The following is a 12266-nucleotide window of genomic DNA, read 5'->3' as shown; positions in this document are numbered from 1 at the left end:
TCTCCATCAACATATCAAAAATCAAACGAGTGGAGTTTCCCCATCAACACATCAAATGTCAAACGAGTGGAGTTTCTCCATCATCACATCAAATATCGAACGAGTGAAGTTTCTCCATCAACATATCAAATGTCGAATGAGTGGAGTTTCTCCATCAACATATCAAATGTCGAATGAGTGGAGTTTCTCCATCTACACATCAAATTTCAAATGAGTGGAGTTTCTCCATCAACACATCAAATGTCGAATGAGTGGAGTTTCCCCATCAACATATCAAATATCGAATGAGTGGATTTTCTCCATCAACACATCAAAGATCAAACTAGTGGAGTTTCTCCATCAACACATCAAATATCGAATGAGTCGAGTTTCTCCATCAACACATCAAATGTCGAATGAGTGGAGTTTCTCCATCAACACGTCAAATATCAAACGAGTGGAGTTTCTCCATCAACACATCAAATATCAAACGAGTGGAGTTTCTCCATCAACACATCAAATATCGAATGAGATGAGTTTCTCGAACAACACATCAAATATCAAACGAGTGGAGTTTCTCCATCAAAACATCAAATATCAAATGAGTGGAGTTTCTCCATCAACACATCAAATATCAAATGAGTGGAGTTTCTTCATCAACACATCAAATATCAAACGAGTGGAGTTTCTCCATCAACACATCAAATCTCGAAAGAGTGGAGTTTCTCCATCAACACATCAAATCTCAAACGGGTCGAGTTTCTCCATCAACACATCAAATATCGAACGAGTGAAGGTTCTCCATCAACATATCAAATATGGAACGAGTGAAGTTTCTCCATCAACACATCAAATATCAAATGAGTGGAGTTTCTCCATCAACACATCAAATATCAAATGAGTGGAGTTTCTTCATCAACACATCAAATATCAAATGAGTGGAGTTTCTCCATCAAAACATCAAATCTCAAATGAGTGGAGTTTCTCCATCAACACATCAAATCTCGAAAGAGTGGAGTTTCTCCATCAACACATCAAATCTCAAACGGGTCGAGTTTCTCCATCAACACATCAAATATCGAACGAGTGAAGGTTCTCCATCAACATATCAAATATGGAACGAGTGAAGTTTCTCCATCAACACATCAAATCTCAAATGAGTGGAGTTTCTCCATCTACACATCAAATATCAAACGAGTGGAGTTTCTCCATCATCACATCAAATATCAAACGAGTGGAGTTTCTCCATCATCACATCAAATATCAAAAGAGTGGAGTTTCTCCATCAACACATCAAATATCGAATGAGTGGAGTTTCTCCATCATCACATCAAATATCGAACGAGTGCAGTTTTTCCATCATCACATCAAATATCGAACGAGTGAAGTTTCTCCATCGACATATCAAATATCGAACGAGTGGAGTTTCTCCATCAACACATCAAATATCGAATGAGTGGAGTTTCTCCTTCCACACATCAAATATCGAACGAGTGAAGGTTCTCCATCAACATATCAAATATGGAACGAGTTAAGTTTCTCCATCAACACATCAAATCTCAAATGAGTGGAGTTTCTCCATCTGCACATCAAATATCAAACGAGTGGAGTTTCTCCATCATCACATCAAATATCAAACGACTGGAGTTTCTCCATCATCACATCAAATATCAAACGAGTGGAGTTTCTCCACCATCACATCAAATATCGAACGACTGAAGTTTCTCCATCAACATATCAAATATCGAACGAGTGGAGTTTCTCCATCAACACATCAAATATCAAACGAGTGGAGTTTCTCCATCAACACATCAAATATCAAACGAGTGGAGTTTCTTCATCAACATATCAAATATCAAATGATAGGAGTTTCTCCATCAACACATCAAATATCAAATGAGTGGAATTTCTCCATCAACACATCAAATATCGAATGAGTGGAGTTTCTCCAGCATCACATCAAATATCCAATGAGTGGAGTTTCTCCATCAACATATCAAATATCCAATGAGTGGAGTTTCTCCATCATCACATCAAATATCCAATGAGTGGAGTTTCTCCATCATCAGATCAAATATCAAACGAGTGGAGTTTCTCCATCAACATATCAAATATCAAACGAGTGGAGTCTCTACATCAACACATCAAATATCAAACGAGTGGAGTTTCTCCATCAACACATCAAATATCGAATGAGAAGAGCTTCTCCAACAACACATCAAATATCAAACGAGTGGAGTTTCTCCATCAAAACATCAAATATCAAATGAGTGGAGTTTCTCCATCAACACATCAAATATCAAATGAGTGGAGTTTCTCCATCAACACATCAAATATCAAATGAGTGGAGTTTCTCCATCAACACATCAAATATCAAACTAGTGGAGTTTCTCCATCAACACATCAAATGTCGAATGAGTGGAGTTTCTCCATCAACACATCAAATATCAAACGAGTGGAGTTTCTCCATCAACACATCAAATATTGAATGAGTGGATTTTCTCCATCAACACATCAAATATCAAACGAGTGGAGTCTCTCCATCAACACATCAAATATCAAACGAGTGGAGTTTCTCCATCAACACATCAAATATCGAATGAGATGAGTTTCTCTAACAACACATCAAATATCAAACGAGTGGAGTTTCTCCATCAAAACATCAAATATCAAATGAGTGGAGTTTCTCCATCAACACATCAAATATCAAATGAGTGGAGTTTCTTCATCAACACATCAAATATCAAACGAGTGGAGTTTCTCCATCAACACATCGAATCTCGAAAGAGTGGAGTTTCTCCATCAACACATCAAATCTCAAACGGGTCGAGTTTCTCCATCAACACATCAAATATCGAACGAGTGAAGGTTCTCCATCAACATATCAAATATGGAACGAGTGAAGTTTCTCCATCAACACATCAAATCTCAAATGAGTGGAGTTTCTCCATCTACACATCAAATATCAAACGAGTGGAGTTTCTCCATCATCACATCAAATATCAAACGAGTGGAGTTTCTCCATCATCACATCAAATAGCAAACGAGTGGAGTTTCTCCATCAACACATCAAATATCGAATGAGTGGAGTTTCTCCATCATCACATCAAATATCGAACGAGTGCAGTTTTTCCATCATCACATCAAATATCGAACGAGTGAAGTTTCTCCATCGACATATCAAATATCGAACGAGTGGAGTTTCTCCATCAACACATCAAATATCGAATGAGTGGAGTTTCTCCTTCCACACATCAAATATTGAACGAGTGAAGGTTCTCCATCAACATATCAAATATGGAACGAGTGAAGTTTCTCCATCAACACATCAAATCTCAAATGAGTGGAGCTTCTCCATCTACACATCAAATATCAAACGAGTGGAGTTTCTCCATCATCACATCAAATATCAAACGAGTGGAGTTTCTCCATCAACACATCAAATATCAAATGAGTGGAGTTTTTCCATCATCACATCAAATATCGAACGAGTGGAGTTTCTCCATAATCACATCAAATATCGAACGACTGAAGTTTCTCCTTCAACATATCAAATATCGAACGAGTGGAGTTTCTCCATCAACACATCAAATATCAAACGAGTGGACTTTCTCCATCAACACATCAAATATCAAACGAGTGGAGTTTCTTCATCAACATATCAAATATCAAACGATAGGAGTTTCTCCATCAACACATCAAATATCAAATGAGTGGAATTTCTCCATCAACACATCAAATATCGAATGAGTGGAGTTTCTCCAGAATCACATCAAATATCCAATGAGTGGAGTTTCTCCATCAACATATCAAATATCCAATGAGTGGAGTTTCTCCATCATCACATCAAATATCCAATGAGTGGAGTTTCTCCATCATCAGATCAAATATCAAACGAGTGGAGTTTCTCCATCAACATATCAAATATCAAACGAGTGGAGTTTCTCCATCAACACATCAAAGAACGAATGAGTGGAGTTTCTCCATCATCACATCAAATATCCAATGAGTGGAGTTTCTCCATCAACACATCAAATATCGAATGAGTGGAGTTTCTCCATCATCACATCAAATATCCAATGAGTGGAGTTTCTCCATCATCACATCAAATATCAAACGAGTGGAGTTTCTCCATCAACACATCAAATAACGACTGACTGGAGTTTCTCCATCATCACATCAAATATCGAATGAGTGGAGTCTCTCCATCAACACATCAAATATCAAATGGGTGGAGTTTCTTCATCAACACATCAAATATCACACGAGTGGAGTTTCTCCATCAACACATCAAATATCAAACGAGTGGAGTTTCTCCATCAACACATCAAATATCGAATGAGTGGAGTTTCTCCATCATCACATCAAATATCCAATGAGTGGAGTTTATCCATCATCACATCAAATATCAAATGAGTGGAGTTTCTCCATCAACGCATAAAATATAAAACGAGTGGAGTTTCTCCATCAACACATCAAATATCGAATGAGTGGAGTTTCTCCATCAACACATCAAATATCAAATGAGTGGAGTTTCTCCATCATCACATCAAATATCGAACGACTGAAGTTTCTCCTTCAACATATCAAATATCGAACGAGTGGAGTTTCTCCATCAACACATCAAATATCAAACGAGTGGACATTCTCCATCAACACATCAAATATCAAACGAGTGGAGTTTCTTCATCAACATATCAAATATCAAACGATAGGAGTTTCTCCATCAACACATCAAATATCAAATGAGTGGAATTTCTCCATCAACACATCAAATATCGAATGAGTGGAGTTTCTCCAGAATCACATCAAATATCCAATGAGTGGAGTTTCTCCATCAACATATCAAATATCCAATGAGTGGAGTTTCTCCATCATCACATCAAATATCCAATGAGTGGAGTTTCTCCATCATCAGATCAAATATCAAACGAGTGGAGTTTCTCCATCAACATATCAAATATCAAACGAGTGGAGTTTCTCCATCAACACATCAAAGAACGAATGAGTGGAGTTTCTCCATCATCACATCAAATATCCAATGAGTGGAGTTTCTCCATCAACACATCAAATATCGAATGAGTGGAGTTTCTCCATCATCACATCAAATATCCAATGAGTGGAGTTTCTCCATCATCACATCAAATATCAAACGAGTGGAGTTTCTCCATCAACACATCAAATAACGACTGACTGGAGTTTCTCCATCATCACATCAAATATCGAATGAGTGGAGTCTCTCCATCAACACATCAAATATCAAATGGGTGGAGTTTCTTCATCAACACATCAAATATCACACGAGTGGAGTTTCTCCATCAACACATCAAATATCAAACGAGTGGAGTTTCTCCATCAACACATCAAATATCGAATGAGTGGAGTTTCTCCATCATCACATCAAATATCCAATGAGTGGAGTTTATCCATCATCACATCAAATATCAAATGAGTGGAGTTTCTGCATCAACGCATAAAATATAAAACGAGTGGAGTTTCTCCATCAACACATCAAATATCGAATGAGTGGAGTTTCTCCATCAACACATCAAATATCAAATGAGTGGAGTTTCTCCATCATCACATCAAATATCAAATGGGTGGAGTTTCTTCATCAACACATCAAATATCACATGAGTGGAGTTTCAAAATCAACACATCAAAGATCAAACGAGTGGAGTTTCTAAATCAACACATCAAATTTCAAATGGTAGGAGTTTCTTCATCAACACATCAAATATCGAATGAGTGGAGTTTCTCCATCATCATATCAAATATGGAAAGGGTGGAGATTCTCAAACAACACATCAAATATTGAAAGAGTGGAGTTTCTCCCTCAACACATCAAATATCAAACGAGTGGAGTTCCTCCATTGTCACATCAAGTATTGATTGAGTGGAGTTTTAAAAAAAAAACATCAAATATCGAACGAGTGGAGTTTCTCCATCAACATACCAAATATCAAATGAGTGGAGTTTCTCCATCATCACATCAAATATCGAATGAGTGGAGTTTCTCCATCATCACATCAAATATCAAACGAGTGGAGTTTCTCCATCAACACATCAAATGTCAAACGAGTGGAGTTTCTCCATCAACATATCAAATATCGAACGAGTGGAGTTTCTCTAATCAACACATCAAATATCAAATGAGTGGAGTCTCTGCATCAACACATTAAATCTCAAACGACTGGAGTTTCTCCATCATCACTTCAAATATCAAACGAGTGAAGTTTCTCCATCAACACATCAAATGTCAAACGAGTGGAGTTTCTCCATCAACACATCAAATATCAAACGTGTGGAGTTTCTCCATCAACACATTAAATGTCAAACGAGTGGAGTTTCTCCAACATCACATCAAATATCGAATGAGTGGAGTTTTTCAATCATCACATCAAATATCAAACGACTGGAGTTTCTCCATCATCACATCAAATATGGAACGAGTGAAGTTTCTCCATCAACATATCAAAAATCAAACGAGTGGAGTTTCCCCATCAACACATCAAATGTCAAACGAGTGGAGTTTCTCCATCATCACATCAAATATCGAACAGTGAAGTTTCTCCATCAACATATCAAATGTCGAATGAGTGGAGTTTCTCCATCAACATATCAAATGTCGAATGAGTGGAGTTTCTCCATCTACACATCAAATTTCAAATGAGTGGAGTTTCTCCATCAACACATCAAATGTCGAATGAGTGGAGTTTCCCCATCAACATATCAAATATCGAATGAGTGGATTTTCTCCATCAACACATCAAAGATCAAACTAGTGGAGTTTCTCCATCAACACATCAAATATCGAATGAGTCGAGTTTCTCCATCAACACATCAAATGTCGAATGAGTGGAGTTTCTCCATCAACACGTCAAATATCAAACGAGTGGAGTTTCTCCATCAACACATCAAATATCAAACGAGTGGAGTTTCTCCATCAACACATCAAATATCGAATGAGATGAGTTTCTCGAACAACACATCAAATATCAAACGAGTGGAGTTTCTCCATCAAAACATCAAATATCAAATGAGTGGAGTTTCTCCATCAACACATCAAATATCAAATGAGTGGAGTTTCTTCATCAACACATCAAATATCAAACGAGTGGAGTTTCTCCATCAACACATCAAATCTCGAAAGAGTGGAGTTTCTCCATCAACACATCAAATCTCAAACGGGTCGAGTTTCTCCATCAACACATCAAATATCGAACGAGTGAAGGTTCTCCATCAACATATCAAATATGGAACGAGTGAAGTTTCTCCATCAACACATCAAATATCAAATGAGTGGAGTTTCTCCATCAACACATCAAATATCAAATGAGTGGAGTTTCTTCATCAACACATCAAATATCAAATGAGTGGAGTTTCTCCATCAAAACATCAAATCTCAAATGAGTGGAGTTTCTCCATCAACACATCAAATCTCGAAAGAGTGGAGTTTCTCCATCAACACATCAAATCTCAAACGGGTCGAGTTTCTCCATCAACACATCAAATATCGAACGAGTGAAGGTTCTCCATCAACATATCAAATATGGAACGAGTGAAGTTTCTCCATCAACACATCAAATCTCAAATGAGTGGAGTTTCTCCATCTACACATCAAATATCAAACGAGTGGAGTTTCTCCATCATCACATCAAATATCAAACGAGTGGAGTTTCTCCATCATCACATCAAATATCAAAAGAGTGGAGTTTCTCCATCAACACATCAAATATCGAATGAGTGGAGTTTCTCCATCATCACATCAAATATCGAACGAGTGCAGTTTTTCCATCATCACATCAAATATCGAACGAGTGAAGTTTCTCCATCGACATATCAAATATCGAACGAGTGGAGTTTCTCCATCAACACATCAAATATCGAATGAGTGGAGTTTCTCCTTCCACACATCAAATATCGAACGAGTGAAGGTTCTCCATCAACATATCAAATATGGAACGAGTTAAGTTTCTCCATCAACACATCAAATCTCAAATGAGTGGAGTTTCTCCATCTGCACATCAAATATCAAACGAGTGGAGTTTCTCCATCATCACATCAAATATCAAACGACTGGAGTTTCTCCATCATCACATCAAATATCAAACGAGTGGAGTTTCTCCACCATCACATCAAATATCGAACGACTGAAGTTTCTCCATCAACATATCAAATATCGAACGAGTGGAGTTTCTCCATCAACACATCAAATATCAAACGAGTGGAGTTTCTCCATCAACACATCAAATATCAAACGAGTGGAGTTTCTTCATCAACATATCAAATATCAAATGATAGGAGTTTCTCCATCAACACATCAAATATCAAATGAGTGGAATTTCTCCATCAACACATCAAATATCGAATGAGTGGAGTTTCTCCAGCATCACATCAAATATCCAATGAGTGGAGTTTCTCCATCAACATATCAAATATCCAATGAGTGGAGTTTCTCCATCATCACATCAAATATCCAATGAGTGGAGTTTCTCCATCATCAGATCAAATATCAAACGAGTGGAGTTTCTCCATCAACATATCAAATATCAAACGAGTGGAGTTTCTCCATCAACACATCAAAGAACGAATGAGTGGAGTTTCTCCATCATCACATCAAATATCCAATGAGTGGAGTTTCTCCATCAACACATCAAAAATCGAATGAGTGGAGTTTCTCCATCATCACATCAAATATCCAATGAGTGGAGTTTCTCCATCATCACATTAAATATCAAGAGAGTGGAGTTTCTTGATCATCACATAAAAATATCAAACGAGTGGAGTTTCTCCATTATCACATCAAATATCAAATGAGTGGAGTTTCTCCATCATCACATAAAAATATCAAACGAGTGGAGTTTCTCCATCATCACATCAAATATCAAACGAGTGGAGTTTCTCCATCATCACATCAAATATCAAACGAGTGGAGTTTCTCCATCAACACATCAAATATCGAATGAGTGGAGTTTCTCCATCATCACATCAAATATCGAACGAGTGCAGTTTTTCCATCATCACATCAAATATCGAACGAGTGAAGTTTCTCCATCGACATATCAAATATCGAACGAGTGGAGTTTCTCCATCAACACATCAAATATCGAATGAGTGGAGTTTCTCCTTCCACACATCAAATATCGAACGAGTGAAGGTTCTCCATCAACATATCAAATATGGAACGAGTGAAGTTTCTCCATCAACACATCAAATCTCAAATGAGTGGAGTTTCTCCATCTACACATCAAATATCAAACGAGTGGAGTTTCTCCATCATCACATCAAATATCAAACGACTGGAGTTTCTCCATCATCACATCAAATATCAAACGAGTGGAGTTTCTCCATCAACACATCAAATATCAAATGAGTGGAGTTTTTCCATCATCACATCAAATATCGAATGAGTGGAGTTTCTCCATCATCACATCAAATATCGAACGAGTGCAGTTTTTCCACCATCACATCAAATATCGAACGACTGAAGTTTCTCCATCAACATATCAAATATCGAACAAGTGGAGTTTCTCCATCAACACATCAAATATCAAACGAGTGGAGTTTCTCCATCAACACATCAAATATCAAACGAGTGGAGTTTCTTCATCAACATATCAAATATCAAACGATAGGAGTTTCTCCATCAACACATCAAATATCAAATGAGTGGAATTTCTCCATCAACACATCAAATATCGAATGAGTGGAGTTTCTCCAGCATCACATCAAATATCCAATGAGTGGAGTTTCTCCATCAACATATCAAATATCCAATGAGTGGAGTTTCTCCATCATCACATCAAATATCCAATGAGTGGAGTTTCTCCATCATCAGATCAAATATCAAACGAGTGGAGTTTCTCCATCAACATATCAAATATCAAACGAGTGGCGTTTCTCCATCAACACATCAAAGAACGAATGAGTGGAGTTTCTCCATCATCACATCAAATATCCAATGAGTGGAGTTTCTCCATCAACACATAAAATATCGAATGAGTGGAGTTTCTCCATCATCACATCAAATATCCAATGAGTGGAGTTTCTCCATCATCACATCAAATATCAAAAGAGTGGGGTTTCTCGATCATCACATAAAAATATCAAACGAGTGGAGTTTCTCCATCAACACATCAAATATCAAACGACTGGAGTTTCTCCATTATCACATCAAATAGCAAATGAGTGGAGTTTCTCCATCATCAAATAAAAATATCAAACGAGTGGAGTTTCTCCATGAACACATCAAATATCAAACGACTGGAGTTTCTCCATCATCATATCAAATATCAAACGACTGAAGTTTCTCAATTATCACATCAAATATCAAATGAGTGGAGTTTCTCCATCAACATATCAAACATCAAACGAGTGGAGTTTCTCCATCAACACATCAAATGTCAAACGAGTGGAGTTTCTCCATCTACACATCAAATTTCAAATGAGTGGAGTTTCTCCATCAACACATCAAATATCAAATGAGTGGAGTTTCTCCAACAACACATCAAATATCAAACTAGTGGAGTTTCTCCATCAACACATCAAATACCGAATGAGTCGAGTTTCTCCATCAACACATCAAATGTCGAATGAGTGGAGTTTCTCCATCAACACATCAAATATCAAACGAGTGGAGTTTCTCCATCAACACATCAAATATCGAATGAGTGGATTTTCTCCATCAACACATCAAATATCAAACGAGTGGAGTCTCTACATCAACACATCAAATATCAAACGAGTGGAGTTTCTCCATCAACACATCAAATATCGAATGAGAAGAGCTTCTCCAACAACACATCAAATATCAAACGAGTGGAGTTTCTCCATCAAAACATCAAATATCAAATGAGTGGAGTTTCTCCATCAACACATCAAATATCAAATGAGTGGAGTTTCTCCATCAACACATCAAATATCAAATGAGTGGAGTTTTTCCATCATCACATCAAATATCGAACGAGTGGAGTTTCTCCATCATCACATCAAATATCGAACGAGTGCAGTTTTTCCACCATCACATCAAATATCGAACGACTGAAGTTTCTCCATCAACACATCAAATATCAAACGAGTGGAGTTTCTCCATCAACACATCAAATATCGAATGAGTGGAGTTTCTCCATCATCACATCAAATATCGAACGAGTGCAGTTTTTCCATCATCACATCAAATATCGAACGAGTGAAGTTTCTCCATCGACATATCAAATATCGAACGAGTGGAGTTTCTCCATCAACACATCAAATATCGAATGAGTGGAGTTTCTCCTTCCACACATCAAATATCGAACGAGTGAAGGTTCTCCATCAACATATCAAATATGGAACGAGTGAAGTTTCTCCATCAACACATCAAATCTCAAATGAGTGGAGTTTCTCCATCTACACATCAAATATCAAACGAGTGGAGTTTCTCCATCATCTCATCAAATATCAAACGACTGGAGTTTCTCCATCATCACATCAAATATCAAACGAGTGGAGTTTCTCCATCAACACATCAAATATCAAATGAGTGGAGTTTTTCCATCATCACATCAAATATCGAATGAGTGGAGTTTCTCCATCATCACATCAAATATCGAACGAGTGCAGTTTTTCCACCATCACATCAAATATCGAACGACTGAAGTTTCTCCATCAACATATCAAATATCGAACGAGTGGAGTTTCTCCATCAACACATCAAATATCAAACGAGTGGAGTTTCTCCATCAACACATCAAATATCAAACGAGTGGAGTTTCTTCATCAACATATCAAATATCAAACGATAGGAGTTTCTCCATCAACACATCAAATATCAAATGAGTGGAATTTCTCCATCAACACATCAAATATCGAATGAGTGGAGTTTCTCCAGCATCACATCAAATATCCAATGAGTGGAGTTTCTCCATCAACATATCAAATATCCAATGAGTGGAGTTTCTCCATCATCACATCAAATATCCAATGAGTGGAGTTTCTCCATCATCAGATCAAATATCAAACGAGTGGAGTTTCTCCATGAACATATCAAATATCAAACGAGTGGCGTTTCTCCATCAACACATCAAAGAACGAATGAGTGGAGTTTCTCCATCATCACATCAAATATCCAATGAGTGGAGTTTCTCCATCAACACATAAAATATCGAATGAGTGGAGTTTCTCCATCATCACATCAAATATCCAATGAGTGGAGTTTCTCCATCATCACATCAAATATCAAAAGAGTGGAGTTTCTCGATCATCACATAAAAATATCAAACGAGTGGAGTTTCTCCATCAACACA

This window comes from Eptatretus burgeri, unplaced genomic scaffold, assembly GCF_056783735.1.
Source record: "Eptatretus burgeri isolate ZD-2024b unplaced genomic scaffold, Ebu_testis_v1 Ebu_testis_scaffold_252, whole genome shotgun sequence".
NCBI lineage: Eukaryota > Metazoa > Chordata > Myxini > Myxiniformes > Myxinidae > Eptatretus > Eptatretus burgeri.
This window is presented reverse-complemented; position numbering follows the sequence as displayed.